At 38.3% G+C, this 16296-nt stretch overlaps 1 long non-coding RNA gene across 2 annotated transcripts; it reads left to right on the top strand.

Annotated features, from left to right (window-relative positions):
- Window positions 1-3210: 3210 nt before the first annotated feature.
- LOC144889753 (uncharacterized) lies at window positions 3211-5161 on the top strand. 2 transcript variants are annotated; one of them, XR_013622049.1, is made up of 4 exons: window positions 3211-3909; window positions 3997-4125; window positions 4627-4750; window positions 4971-5161. It is a non-coding gene; the product is annotated as an uncharacterized LOC144889753 (long non-coding RNA). The 2 variants fall into 2 exon arrangements; XR_013622048.1 differs by having other exon boundaries at window positions 3211-4125.
- The last annotated feature ends 11135 nt before the right edge of the window (window positions 5162-16296 follow it).

Below are 16296 nucleotides of genomic sequence, written 5' to 3'. Positions count from 1 at the left end.
ATCACCAGGTACCTGTCAGGGCGGCCGACGTCCCTAAAACGGCAGTCATCACGCCGTTCGGCTTATTCGAATTCTTGCGGATGCCGTTTGGTCTCAAGAACGCGGCTCAGGCGTTCCAGCGCTTGATGGACGGCGTGCTGCGTGACCTGCCGTTCCTTTTCGTTTACCTGGACGACATCCTCGTCGCCAGCACGTCCCGGGCCGAGCACCTCCTCCACCTCCGAACACTGTTCGGGCGCCTCAGCGAGCACGGCCTCATCGTCAACCCGGCCAAATGCCACTTCGGCACGACGGCCGTTGATTTTTTGGGCCACCACATCACCAAGAACGGGGCCGTGCCGCTGCCAACCAAGGTCGAGGCCATCACCACATTCCCGCGTCCCCGCACCATAAAGGCCCTGCAGGAATTCCTGGGAATGGTGAATTTTTATCACCGCTTCGTGCCCCGCGCTGCTCAACTCATGCGGCCCCTCTACGAAGCCCTCCGGGGCAAGCCGGCCAAGCACGACATCGCCTGGTCCGCAGCAATGGATGCGGCCTTCCAAAGCTCAAAGCGGGCCCTCGCCGACGCAACACTGCTCGCTCACCCGGTGCTCAACGCTCCCATCGCCCTCACCACGGATGCCTCCGACTACGCGGTGGGCGCCGTACATGAGCAATGGGTGAACGGGGTTTGGCAGCCACTCGCTTTTTTCAGCCGGCAGCTCCGGCCGAACGAGCTCAAATACAGCATGTTCGACCGGGAGCTCCTCGGTCTACACCTGGCCGTCCGCCATTTCCGCCACCTCCTGGAGGGCCGACCTTTCACGGCGTTCGTCGACCACAAGCCGTTGGTTTACGCCATGGCCAAGGTCACGGAGCCGTGGTCGGCCCGCCAACAGCGCCACCTCTCCGCCGTGTCGGAGTTTACCACGGACATCCGGCACGTCGCCGGCAAAAACAACGCCGTGGCCGACTGTCTTTCCCGGGCCAGCGCGAACGCGGTCCACCTGGGCGTGGACTTTGCGCTTATGGCGGCGGACCAAACCACCGACACCACGGTGCAAGCCCTCCGGGCGGCGGACACGGGCCTCCGCCTGGCCGACATCCCCTTCCCGGACACTGTCCTGCTCTGCGACGTCTCCCAAGGCCAGCCTCGCCCCATCGTGCCCGTCACCTGGCAACGCCGCATCTTCGCCTCCCTCCACGGCCTTTCCCACCCGGGCCGGAAAGCTTCCCAGAAGCTGGTGTCGGCGCGATTCGTCTGGCACGCCTTCGTCAGGACGTCCGCGATTGGACCAGCACCTGCACGGCCTGCCAACGGGCCAAGGTCCACCGACACACCCAGGCCCCGCTGGCACCTTTCACCGTGCCCGAACGACGTTTCGACCACGTCAACGTGGATCTGGTGGGCCCCCTCCCCCCATCACGGGGGTTCACACACCTGCTCACCATGGTGGACAGGACCACCAGGTGGCCGGAGGCCGTTCCCCTCGTCTCCACCATCACCGCCGACGTGGCGCAGGCTTTCATCGCCACCTGGGTCGCCCGCTTCGGCGCACCGGCGGACATCTCGTCAGACCGCGGACCACAGTTCACCTCCGAGCTGTGGGGCGCGGTCGCCCGCAACCTGGGGGTCAAGCTCCACCGTACTACGGCCTACCACCCCCAAGCAAACGGGTTGTGCGAGCGATTCCACCGCTCCATGAAGGCCGTGCTCATGGCCGGCCTTCAAGACGGCGGTTGGGCCGACCGGCTGCCGTGGGCCGATAAACGGGCTTTTCAGAGTGCCTGAGTGTTTGGTTTGATTAAAGCAACTCGGATGAATTCCAGCTTTTTGTCGCGTCCATTCTTCCGATCGACGTGGGAGCCCCAGCTCCGCACGGCCCCCAAGGAGGACCTCCAGGCATCCACCGCCGAGCTTGTCTATGGTCAGGCGCTACGCGTCCCGGGCGAATTCGTGCCCGACGCTACCAGTCCCTGGTCCGCAGCTCACCAGCGCTCGGACCTCCAGGAGGCCGCCCGATGGTTTGCCCCCGTGCCAACATCCCACCACGGTGACCCCCAGTCCTACGTCCCCCCAGCACTTCGCACAGCGGAGTATGTTTTTGTGCGTCACGACGCACATCGGGGGCCACTTCGGCCGCCGTAGGACAGGCCCTTCCGGGTGCTGCGACGGGATGACAAGTCGTTCGTGATCGACATCAGCGGCAGGTCGGACCGGATTGCGGTGGACCGCCTCAAGCCGGTGCACGTGGACGTCGACCACCCACCACGGGTGGCCCTTCCGCCGCGGCGAGGCCGCCCCCCGTCCACGGTGCCCCCCACTCGACCGCCCACCACCACCACACCGGACCCCCTCCCACGACCCGCCAGGGGTCGCTTCGGCCGGGTCATCAGGACCCCCCTCAAATTGACCCTGCCGGTGCAAGTCGATTCTGGGGGGACGTGTGTAGCGGCTACCGCTGGGTTTTCACAATCGCCTTGCACCTATCAAGGACGCGGAGCGATCACCATGCCGGGCTCGTCCAGGACGCCCGGGCAGGCCCGCGCTCAATTGCCAGGCCTCGGTCGGGATGTCCGGGCAGGCTCGCCCTCAATTTGCCAGGCCGCAGCCAGGACGCTGGGCCACGCCCCCTCTCGCCTTTCCTGGGCAAACGCTCCGGGATAATATGTATATATATTGCTGCCCGATAAACGGGCTTTTCAGAGTGCCTGAGTGTTTGGTTTGATTAAAGCAACTCGGATGAATTCCAGCTTTTTGTCGCGTCCATTCTTCCGATCGACGTGGGAGCCCCAGCTCCTTCACCCTCAAGTTATGCCAGCACAAGGGACACCCGGCTTTCCGTCCATCAGAGAGCTTTGTGATACAATCTGTGATCGACCAGAACGTTTATAGTCAGTGTCAGGTTGGGGATCACCGATATGGTGTCATCCACAAGCATCTGTAATAATGTTTTCTTCGTTTTTTGAATTGCGAATCTCTTTACCACACGAAGAATAGCCTGTGCGTTCTGCAAACGTAGATCAAGAAATCCTTACCGGTATCGAATCGTCGTAGCAACGGCACGGCCAATCCGCGCAGGCTGCACGCCGCCATGGCCATCCTGCACAAGTCAAGGACAACGAACAAATCCGGTTGAGACGTCCGTCATGACTTTCCTGCAAAATAACCTTTATAACAACGTGGTATCAAATAATTACCTCGTGAGTAGTGTAATAATGTTGCTTCTGGGACACCTCCGTTTAACATGGGAAATCCCTATCTAATGTCATTTACCCCCTTGTCTTTTTCAAAAATCATAAACACCTCTATTTCTCCCACCCTCATCTTTATGAACCTTTTGTCTGTAGTACCTATCCTTAATGTTGTTCATTAGACCACTCAAACACTACAAATATTTGTTTTCTCTTATAGACCTATCATCCTTCTTCTACATATCATCTGGCAGATTAATCTTTGACCCATTCACTTCCATATTGACCCTAAAGACCTCTATTTCTCTCACCCTGTTCTTTACGAACCTTCATACCTTTTGACATGTTATCCTTATTCATTAGACCACTTAAACACCTGTGATCCTTCTGACCTTATGGACCTTTTAACCTTTTACTCTTAATATCATCTGGTGAATATAACCCACTCAAACAACGACCCTACAAATCAAACCTTTTTTTATTAATTCTTCGCTTTTGAGAAATGACGTTGTTTCAATGACTTGGATAACTTCCCAGAAAGATTTCATTGTCTTATTTCCTGTTATTCACACACGCTCAGGGCTTCCCCGAAATGACTGCATGTCGTCATTTCAAGAAAATACATTTTGTTCATTATAAAAGAACGTGTTCAATTCAATTTTGATCATTGGGGATCGACATGTCTTACTACTCCATCCTTTACTCTGATAAAGAAGAAGAATACTCACCAAGGTAAGTTTCATTTAAAATTAAAGTGTTTAAAGCTTTGTATGGGATTAATTATACAACAAATGACTTAATATTCCTTTATCTTTACAGCAATGCGAATATCCTGGCAGAACTTCAAACTGGTTGGAATGAAAATACTGCAGAATCTCAAGAGTTGCAAAACGAAATGAACTTGGTCAACCTGTATGTTTCACCATTCTTGGAAGATTCATATGCAAGGTAAGATACTAAATATTAATACATTTGTGTTAAACGACGCTGCCTTAGTGTGTGTGTGTGTGTGTGTGTGTTCGTGTGTGTATGTGTTTGTGTGTGTTCGTGTGTGTATGTGTGTGTATGTATCTGTGAATGTGTGTGTGTATGTGTATGTGTGTGTTCTTGTGTGTATGTATATATGAATGTGTGTGTGTGTGTGTGTGTGTGTGTATGTGTGTGTGTGTATGTATCTGTGAATGTGTGTATGTGTTTGTGTGTGCGTTCGTGTGTGTATGTGTGTGTGTGTATGTATCTGTGAATGTGTGTGTGTATGTGTATGTGTGTGTTCTTGTGTGTATGTATATATGAATGTGTGTGTGTGTGTGTGTGTATGTATCTGTGAATGTGTGTATGTGTATGTGTGAATGTGTATGTGTGTGTATGTGTGTGTATGTGTGTGTGCGTGTGTGTGATGTTTTGTCAAGCTTACTTCAACATAGTAATTTCTCCTTATTTTGTTTGCAGCCTTGAAGACCAAAGCTTGGAGTGGGACGATTTTGATTTTCCAAAGAGTGGTTATTTCCCGTCAACATGTGGTACCCTAAATTTTCAACTCGACCACTTGAACACAAAGCTCGATTTTTTCGAGGTAAGCATGTGTGTACGTGTGTGTGGTTCACCGTTTATAATAGGTACACCATATCCCTGCGCATCGTAAGAGGTGATTCAGGGTTGGTGTCAGGAAGGGCATCCGACCCTATATTAATAATAATAATAATAATACATTTATTTTGTATAGCGCTTTTCAAGACGCTTTGACATGGAACATAAATATGAAATAAATATCTCTCCCCTCTTGTCTTTAATAGAAAGAGATTCAAAACCTGAAGACATCTGCTGAACCAACCTTTGACTTGTGCTGGGAAGAAATTGATGACTTATGCTGGGGAGAAGTTGAATGTATACCTCAAGAAAAATGTTTTAATAATATAAAGATTTTAATGTTTTCAATATTTATATATATTTGTTTTGTTTACAATTATTTAATTCTTAATTACAAAAAGAGAATAAAGGAGGGAACGGGGAGGTGCACCCCTGCCAAAGACCCTTCACCCCCCTCATCCCACCCCTCCCCTCCCCTTGTGTGTGTGGGGAAGGTGGGGGTGGGATGAGGGGGGTGAAGGGTCAAGGGTGGGGGTGCACGGAGGGTGGGGGATGATGGGTGTGGTCTGTGTGGGCGGGGTCTGTGTGGGCGGGGTCTGTGTGGGCGGGGTCTGTGTGGGCGGGGTCTGTGTGGGCGGGGTCGGTGTGGGCGTGGCTTATGATTTTTTATTTATTTAATTTTTTTTTATTATTACCACTAATTAAATTAGCTAATCTGGGTGGGGTGAATAGAAATGTTGTTTAATGAATTATTAGCTTTGTTTTTTGTAATTCTTGCGAGTAAAATGAACCCAAGATTTCCTCTCCATTTAAATCATATAATTTGTAGGTCCAAGGGACTGTATCCATTACATCAATGATTTTAAATAATTCACGAGTCCATTTTTGTGTATAACCTTTCTCAAAATGGCTTTTCCATTTGTATATCCTTACCATATCACCAACTTTGAACTTGGGCTTTCTCAAATTAATCTCCTTTTCATATTCTAATTTTGTAAATGTTTCTGATGGTTTTGATTGTGTTGATGAATGAACTGTATTATTGTAATTATCTACAATATCCTGAATTAAATACACCCATTTTTGAGAACCGAGTTGTGTGAATTTTTTATATAATTTCTCTTTTAAAGTACGATTAAAACGCTCAATAACAACTGCCTTTCCTTCATTAAAGGTGCTGTATAATTTAATACCCTTCCCCTTAAGAAATTTCATGAATATTTTGTTATAGAACTCTGTTCCCTCATCAGTCCATAACTTCTTTGGTTTCCTTTTATCCCGATCAAATATTAGCTTAAAGGCTAACATTAAAGTATCACCCCTTTTATTTTTTAAAGGGACAACCCAGGCAAATCTACTCCTCAAATCAATAACGGTTAAAGCATACCTGTATCCCCTGTCATTATTCAATTCAATTAAATCAGCGGACCATATGTGGTCAGTGTATTTAGAATAAACCTTCCTTCTTTTAAACTTTGTGATTATAGGTTTGTGTAATTCTTCAGCCAAAAGCTCCTCAGTCTTGATGGCATCATTAGAGCCTAATAGTTTTTTGAGGAATAACCAAGACCAAGTTTCAATTTAGCATTTATCAAATTTCTCACAATAAACCTATCAACTTTCTCTCTCAACGTTGGATTTTGTATCAAAGACAAATTATACAACATTTCGCTGTCGGCTTTATGTTTTTCAGTCAACGTAGTGGTTTTCCCATAAGCAATATCATGCTTCATACACACTTCGTCAACCCTATTTGTAGGTTTAGACCAAGGTTTAGGATTGTCAGCCTCATCTAATCTTTTATCCAAGTTTGTTCCTGGACCACAGAAAGAATACCCTGGAAGGTGTAATTCCCCTGGAATTCCAGTTGTTGTAAATTTACTTCCTGACAGAAACTTTTGTATGTCTCCTCCTCTTTTAGGAGAGATGAATTGGCACTTTTTAGAGCCACATACTTGACATATTCCTTTTTGATAAACTCTATTATTTTTAGCTTTAACATAAGAGATATTTTTAGATTTAGTTTTCTTTTTACATTTGAGACAATAACTCATATTTATTTATCAGAAAAATTCCGACAGAGTATCAAAACCTTTTTGGTTTTCAACATATACATTTCAATCTTTATTTTTAAAACATAAAGAATCCTAAGGAATGCCTTCACTCTCTCCTCCATTTATTTACAAATAAAAACTAACTAAAGTCAATGACACCAACATCATCAATCACATAATCTTTTCCTTCTTCTTCTTCTTCTTCTTCACCACTTTCTCGTTTAAATCTCTGAAATTGAAGACATTGACGTTCTTATTTTTGAAACCATTATCTTCGTAAGAGTTGTTAATTCTTTAATTTCCTCTTCGGTGCGTTGAGATTGATTTATTTGCTTTAATACACTCAATCTTTTATGAATCTCAGTGATTTCCATCTTTTTATATTTTTCCTCCCTCTCTCTTTGCTCCCTCTCCTCCTCCTCCATTTTCTCCCTCTCCTCCTTCTCCTTTTTCTCCCTTTTCTCCCTTTCCTCCTTCTCCCTTTTCTCCCTTTCCTCCTTCTCATTTTTCTCCCTCTCCTCCTTCTCCTCCTTTTTCTCCCTCTCCTCCTTCTCCTCCCTCTCCCTTTCCTCCTTCTCCTTTTTCTCTCTTTCCTCCTTCTCTTCTTCAACTCCTTCCTCATCCCTTGCTACCCTTGAGTTTGAACCCCAAAGAATATTATACATATACTCATCTGGATTTTGAGATATTCTTGTATCTATAATTATTTTTCTCATAATAGGATACCAATAAGATTTGTTGACGATTTCTAAAAGAGTTTTATATTTCATAACTTTGAGAAGTTCATTTTTATTTAATATTTTAAACAAGTCTCTATTTGTGGGTTTAACAATATCAGTATAAGGCCAGTTTTTTATGACAAAATTCCCATGTATATGCTCCAAATCATAAGGTATGTAATACCGAGCACCCTTTTCTTGTAGGTATCCTTGAATACAAAAATTATAATTCTCTTGTAGTCTTCTTCCTGCCATTTATGTATCAGAAATATATGTGAGATTAATATTATGACAGGTAATACCACCCCATCTTCCCACTACCAAATCGGTTTGTATTCCTCGGCTTTCTATCCTTATCTCATTACCTTCCTTCTTTGTCATGCGAACCATCGCTATACTATCATATATTTTTATTTTCTTAAAATCACGTATTTGTTGTTTACTAATTGTACTTCCACATAAATCCTTATCCTCACCAAGTGGATAATATTCTTCTTTACGAGACTGATTTAAATCATGTAGGTCTTCTATGTTTATTGAAAAAGACCAATTATACCCTAAATCAGGCATATCATACCCCCATTTATTAATTCGCATATTAACTAAATGTCCTTCTTTATAAAATTCAATTGTAAGCAGGTAGTTAAATTCAATGAGGAAAGGTGTATGGTCAGTATAACCAGGTGTTGTGGTTGTAAATTTTACTTCTTTCACAAAACGTGCTGTTTTCTTTAAAAATATATATTGTGATAAATCACTTAATCTAATTAAGTCATTCGCATCTGTAGGGTTTGGATAATTGATTAATTTATAAGTATTCTTCATATTAATATTTTTACTTACACTATATTTTTGTCGTTCAGCCTGTGCCTTTGTATAATAATTTGATAAATCAATATCCTGAGAGGATTTTCCAAAGATAGAACCATCTTTTCCAACATAGGTCATTTATATTAGATAAAAAATGATATCATAAAAATTTTCATTATTGTTGAGTTGAAATAATACATATAAACATAATTGGCCACAACATTTAGAATTAATTTCTTGAACTTGGAATGTTTGATAAACACCATTCTGTAAGAATTGTATTACTTCAACAGGTGGTGGCATACCATAACTATCAAAATAATATTTATCCTGACTATTATGAATACAAACCCAATGAGAACCATTCTGTGTGTCTAAATTCATAATAATATTCTTTGTATTCTTATTTATATGTGTTAATTCATCTCTCATACAAATAACCACATTATCAATTTTTAGTGTTTTACAATACTTAGCTAGTTCTATATTTGACGTTGTATTCTTTCCAAATTGTTTAAACCATTTATCCATTTATTTATGAGAAAGATACAATCCATTACCCCGTTTAGTTAGTTTAACACCCGCTTGAGCGATAGAGGAAAGCATATCTCCAACCAACAATCTAGCTTTATCAGGTAGACTTTCAAGTTTTTGAGCAAAATCTACAATTACACCACTTCCACTAATTTGTTTCTCCAACTCCTTGTTATGTCTTTCCAATTCTTTTTGAGCTTTTAGTTGTGCCTTCCTTTCGTTAGCAGTTTTTACCGCTGCTGAAATACCACCAGTCAATGCTCCCGCCGCACTTAAACCAGCAAATAAAGGAATTAGAAACGGGAGAAATCCTCCTCTTGACTCGTCTATTGAATATTTCTTTAACATAGGTTTCGTCATTTTAATTTTAAGTGATCCAACATCATTTAGTGTTTTTACTTGTGTGTGTGTGAGTAAAACATCAATTCTTACAGCTCCTTTTCTTTGAATTGTATTAACATTAATAATACAAGGCTTTTGATTTTGAATACAAGATGTTAATTTATTAAGATTGATTTGATTAACATATACCCCAACCATTTATTTATGAGAAAAAACCTATGTGATATTAATCATAACACCATTATCTGTATTAATCTGTAATTCTGTTTCCTCCAAAAGCAAACAATATGCATTAACCTCTTCACTCTCCCCTCTTTCAATGTATAGAGAAGTATCCACTCGATTAGACTTTATAGTTTCCTTTTGAGAACTCAGGTCAATTGCGTAGATTGTATAAAGTTTTTGAAACGCAACCATATCCAAAATAGGATCATTATTACCATTACTTTCACACACCTTTTGGTAGGACTTGTAGGCTTCCGCATAATCATTTTTTTCCCAATCAATTTCCAATCTATCTCGCGGATAAAATGTGCCATCAAGAGAAACCCGAAGTTGTTTCACCTTTGCATTATCACTCAGGGCATTATTCTTATTAGTACCGTCCTCTCCATCTGGTTTTTTAAAAATGAGCCAGAGGTATCGTGGCTTTCCTTGAAGAACACCTAAATTCCAAGTGTAGGTAGTGTGTTCCAGTTTAACGTGTTGACATCTTCTTTTAAGGTATGATACATTTAGCGGTTTCTTTGAGTTAAGTCTTCTATTTAACATCTCTTCCGTTTTAAGATTAGGAGTATATTCACTGATATACCAACACAAATCATTAATAACAAATTTATTGTTGTCTCCAAAAGCATTTTCATCCCCAAAAAGCAACCTATTTACATTATCATTCCTTTGTAGTTGAAATCTAATTTTAAGACCATACAAAACTTTATCATAATCGCAAAATCCAAATATACCTTTAAGAGGTACTGCTACGGTAAAACTATTCACTGCTTTTGTTTCATCATTATACATTGACTTCCTTTGACTATAACCAGGGTCTGCGTTTGTACCCGTTGACATATCAGGAATAAAACCTTCAACAGCTCCCTTACCCATTCTATCACTAAACGAATATAGTGTAAATTTCATCATTTCAGATGTAGCAGAGACATAATCAACCGCTTCAACCTCTTGTGTTCCAATATACAGGCGGACACTGTCAAACATTTTCCAGAAGAAATCATTTACGAGTGTAGCATTAGTATTATTCGCAGCCTTAGTGAATTTAAATTTACACAGCAAGAAACTATCAGCTATATTCAAGTAAGTTTGTTGATTATTTATTTCAAAACTTTTTGTTCCGTTTGAATTCCAGTCTGTTCCTGTTATAGCATTTACCTTAAAATAGTCTTCCTTTTTAGTGGAGTTTGAAATGATAATCGTATCATCCAAATCATAGATACTATCAATCGCTTCCATACTTGTATTTATATAGCATTAAAATTGTTGAAACCCTGACCCAAGTATTTTAATGATTTTTTGTCGTTCTTGTGAAGATAGTTGAGTTTTACCTTTTTTTATTTCTTTGATTGCTTGTAATTTATGAGACTCCTTTTGAGCATCTTTTATACTCTTTATAGCACCCGCAACGGAGCCCACGGCAGAAGCAGTTGAACCAATTAGGTCTTTATGTTTAAGGATGGTTGAACCAATACCCATTAGAGTATCAATTATCCCATCTCCTTTATTTCGAAATTGATGACCTACACCTCGTTGTCTCTTAGGTTTATAGTATCCTCTACCCACATACCTTGTATAGTCTGGTGAAAGGAACATGCCCTCCCCTGTAATTATTTTATATTTTCCCAACTCGTGTTTTCTCACAATAACCATTATTTATTTATTGAAAAACTTCACGTAGGTGAATTCTGATGGATATAATTTCATCATTAAAGGATATCATACGATTATCTTGGTCGGTTATCCTAAAATTTACTCTGTATATGGTTTTTCCTGACACAGGTAAATAGACAAGATTTTTTGGTTCCATATTAAATTTATAACCAATCGGGGTTGAGTATGCACTGAATGAAAATATTGTATTTGTTCTTATTCCATCGTTATAAGCACCATCAATCAAATCACAATGAATTAATACTGAATTTATACCGGAGGATATTTGGATAACATTATCACTGTAAAACGTCCCGTTATTTTCAATCTTTTTTGAAGAGAAACCCAATAGCTCTCTAAACGAATTTTCAATCGTGAAATCAACTTTATAATTATTTTTAAGTTTAATAGTTGATTTTGAAGTGTGTTTTTGAATATCTATTACAATATTTTTTGGTTCATCACCTTTTTCTTTCATAAGGCGAGAGACTTCTGAAGATATTTGAGAAATCTCGTAAGCTCCAGGTGAAACGGTTATAGTTTTATATCCACTTCCTGGATTATAACTAAACTTGTTGTTTTTCTCTGTGATATTAAACAAGGTATTATAAGTTTCCATCGACAATAAAGATGCCTCATATGAGGTAAGGGGGTCAAGTTGTAGTGGGTAAGGGAATGAAGCTGTGTAATCGCTCGTTGTGAAATTAAAACTAAGAATTGTGCTTCTCATCTTATTTAATATCTAATAAAATATCTTTGTATTGACATTTATTAATTATTTTCATATTCATCAACTGATCTAAAATGGCTGAGGATTCATTAAAACAATTGTTGTTTCCAGCCTTCTTACTACCTAACAACAATAATAGCCTATTAACTAATTGTGATGGGTCATTTGGAAGAAAACTAACACCCGAACCAAGCTTACTTAAAGCATCAATAATATGTTTCTCCTTCTCATTCTTCTTACTTTTACCAGCAACAGAAACTCCATAATCAAGTGCATTTAACAACTCAATATATACCCTATCTTCCTCTCTTTCCATATCAAGTGGTTCCTCAAAATATTTTGAACCGCTGAATCCGGGGTTTGTTAGAAGAAACATTAATCTTGGAGTTAATTTAACATTTGGTTGAGTAGAACTCAAGAACATCAATTCATCATTAAATATCAATACCTTTTCTTCCACAAGATGAAACACTGCTGGTTCTTCTGTTGGAATGAGACCTGCTCTGGTTTTTGAACCCGCCGAATATTCATTGTTTTGAAGAGCTTCCACAACATAATTAGGGGGTTGATTTACCTCCTCAAGTTTCCGAAATAATCCCTCGTCATCATATTCTAATTCACCAAGTTCTTGTTTTGTTATCTGACTAAAATCTTTGAGCATTTGAAGTTTTTTCGGAGTAAATTCTACTGTGGGAACTGTAGGTGAGTGTTGAGTTTTCAAAAGTGGTTTAAAGAATTTCTCTTGTTTTCTTTCAAAGGCTTCTTCACCAGTTAGTTTCTGTCTCCGTTTCTTCTTTATCTCTTCCTGTTGTTTAACAACTTTTGAAACTAATTGTTGATGTTCCTTAAACTTTCTTTCTCTTTCTTCAGTATTCATTTTCTGTATTTATTTATTGAAAAATATCATTTAGTATCTCATCTTGTTTCACAACAATATATTTATATTTTCCAATCGTGTGTTTCATATAATTTTCAAATTCTTTTTTACTACATAACGTAGAGCAATTATCTCTCCAAAAATTATTTACATCTATTGAATTTAACTTAAATAAAATAAAAGTATTGGCATTGTTTCTTATTGAGCGTCGAGGGAGTTGAAAATATGATTGACTAAGATATATACAATTACAAGAAGAATGTCTCCCTCTTGTATAGTAGCTATCCATTACTGTTTGGTTTCTCTCATTAACACAATCATCAAAGATGACGAGGTTCTTTTTTGATTTATCTAAATCTTGAGGTGAAGGTATATCATCCGTATTATCACTGAGAATACAAGTTATGGGTTTCGATTTTGATTTCTGTGTATCACAAAATAATTGTATTATATCTTCAATATTATAATCATTCAGTTTGTTTTGAAGTTTAAATAAACCGATAATGTCTTCCTTTTTAAGACCTGCATTAAAACCCTGTGAGAGTAGTTGATACTCGGGTTGAAAACTTGACTTTGTAAAAATTATTAAATTATCATAATCTAAAAAATTAGGACCAAGGAGCATCTTTAAAAGTAAACAGGTTTTCCCACATCCGCTTGAACCAACTATTAGACATCTCAATGAATTTGGAATGTTTTTATGGTTATTAAATTTTATCTTATTTTCCCAAACGGGTAAAAAATCATTCATTTATATATTTGGAAAACAAGTCATCCAACTTTTTTTGAGCTATTTTAGAAACTCTATATTTTATCCTGAGTTCTGGTTTAATTTCAAAATAATTCATTATTTTATTTATGTAGTATCTTGTATTAACATTTCCATTAAAATTATTTTGAATAATAAATATCATTAAACCCTTATACATTTCCTCAATACAAAGAGTCTCTTTCCTTGTAAGAAATGGTGTATTATCACCATAATGCTTAACATTCATCTCTCTTATTAATCTTGTAAAGTAATTCATTTTTGGTTCTAATTTAAAAGAGTTATATGTTTTTTTATATTTCTTATTATCATTAATTAGAATATAATCACAGAATAAACATTGTTTATATGAATCCTCATCATTAAGCCCCACTCTATCACAAGCCGGACAATTCTCTAATTTATCATATGGAGAGTCTGGAAATTCTAAATATCCTTCAGAACTTATCATATTTATGTGGTAAATTTTTACTTAAACTAAACGCAAGTTTATTCATTAATAAATACAATGTTTCAAAGCACAAAAGACAAATTTCAATCAATCTCTACTTCGGTGGAAGATATAGAAAAATATGTCAAAGATGTTAAATTGAACAAAGATAAATATGGAAATTTTTGGGTAAAACCAGTTATGGAAAATAACATGAGCCCCTCTATTTCATTTAAAGGAAGAGCTCTAACTATACCTGGAAAGACATCCATTAAAGTAAATCTAACAAAAGTTTCTCCTCTACTCCTGGCAATTTATTCAAAGCTTGAAAAAGTGATTGACCACGATACTTTGAAAAAGAATGATAAGACCATTAATAATTCTAGAGGAGACATTTGTATTTTCTTTAATAATCCAAAGGGTGTAGATCTAAGTAAAATGAATGATGTTAATATTTCTGGTGAAATGTCATTTCGTTCTATGATAGTTAGAGATTATTTAAAGATAACTTTTGATATAAAAATTGTAGAGATTGAATCTGTTAATGAAAGAAAGTATATAGATATTGATGGGAATATTTTTCTTGCTAATTAAATATGAGTCAATACAGCAGTGAAGATTTTACTATTTCATTGAACTCGGACGATAGTGATGATAGTATTTCATTGAACTTGGATGATGGTGATGATAGTATTTCATTGAACACAGATGATAGTTATGATACTAATAGTTTGTGCTCAAATGATAGTTATGAGAGTAGCTTTATTGATGACTCTGAGTATGATTCTGAGTATTCATGTGATAGTTATGACTTAGATGATTCTGAGTGAAAAAGTGTTTTAGTTTAAGCACAGTGATATATATAAAACGGAGCTGTAAAGCTCAAAAGTGTTTTATTTTAAGCACAGTGATATATATAAAACACCACGTTTTCTCACGCTATAAATATGGTTTATTGTGATACTTGCGAGAAGGAAGTAAAATATTATAAACAACATATTCTCACCGCAAAACATACATACAACATTTTAAACAAACTTTCCCCTCTTCCACCTGAAACAAAACACTGTTCTACATGTAATAAAAATATCCTCAAGAAAGGCTTCAAAATACATCTTAAAACAAATCTACATTTATCAAATTTTATCACAACTAAAAACTCTGATGGAGCATTCAAAGGACATATTAAAATAAGAGTCTTTAACTTCAAACCTCCTGAACCAGAGTCTATAGTTGATGCTGTAGAAATAGTTAAACCTGCTGTTCAAACGTTGATTGAAAAAACACTAAAGGAAATGAAACCACTTAAATTTTATATGGGAGTAAAATTAGAAATGACAAAGGATGAAGGAGTTATAGATGCACCATACATGAGAACTGAGCCACACTTTATATCTTCATATCAAGATTTTAAAACATCAGGAGTCTATGATGAACTTATTAAACAAGAGCAAGATGTGGATAATTCAATCGTAGGAAGTGGATTCAATATAGGAAAAATTATTTACATAGACATTCATATTCTTAAATCAGATCCTCTAAAAGCTTCTTCTTACATTGATTTACCCAGTGTTATCAAAAATAGAAAAGCAGTTATCAATATCAAAAATAAAGACAATAAATGTTTTCTCTGGTCTATTTTAGCACACTTACATCCTCCACATTTTCATGATGAAAGAGTATCTCATTATAAAAAATATGAGAATACATTAAATACGAAAGATCTAAAGTTTCCAATGACTTTAAATGATATTCCTAAATTTGAAAAGATGAATAATTTATCAGTTAATGTTTATGGTCTAACAGAAACAAACAACATTCAGGTTTTAAAGCTTTCTGACAATTGTAAACAAACTCATATTAATCTTCTATATTTTAATTCAGACGAAAATTCACATTATACATACATCAAAGATATTGCTAAATTAATAAAACCACAAGTCTGTAAGAGAACAAATAAAATATATATTTGTTTGCGTTGTCTTAACTTCTTCAATTCACAAGAAAGATTAGATAAACATTCAAATTATTGTGGCGAACATAAATCAACGGTAATCAATATGCCTAAAGAAGGCTCAAAGATCACATTCAAAGATGAAAATAAAAAGATCAAACATCCATTTGTTATATATGCTGATTTTGAAAGTATTTTAGAAAAAATTGATACTGCTTCTCAAGATCCAAAAGAATCATACACAAATAAATATCAAAAACATACTCCTTGTGGTTTTTGTTATTATATCAAATCATCCGTTGGTGATAAATATAACAAGTTAGAGATGTATAGAGGCTCAAATACCCCAGAGGAGTTTGTGAAACGACTAGAAAAAGACTGTGTTCGATTAACCAAGATAATGAGAGAAACCAATAAACCAATGTCCTTAAC

This window comes from Myxine glutinosa, chromosome 1 (assembly GCF_964187855.1).
Source record: "Myxine glutinosa chromosome 1, kmMyxGlut1.1, whole genome shotgun sequence".
NCBI lineage: Eukaryota > Metazoa > Chordata > Myxini > Myxiniformes > Myxinidae > Myxine > Myxine glutinosa.
This window is presented reverse-complemented; position numbering and strand designations above follow the sequence as displayed.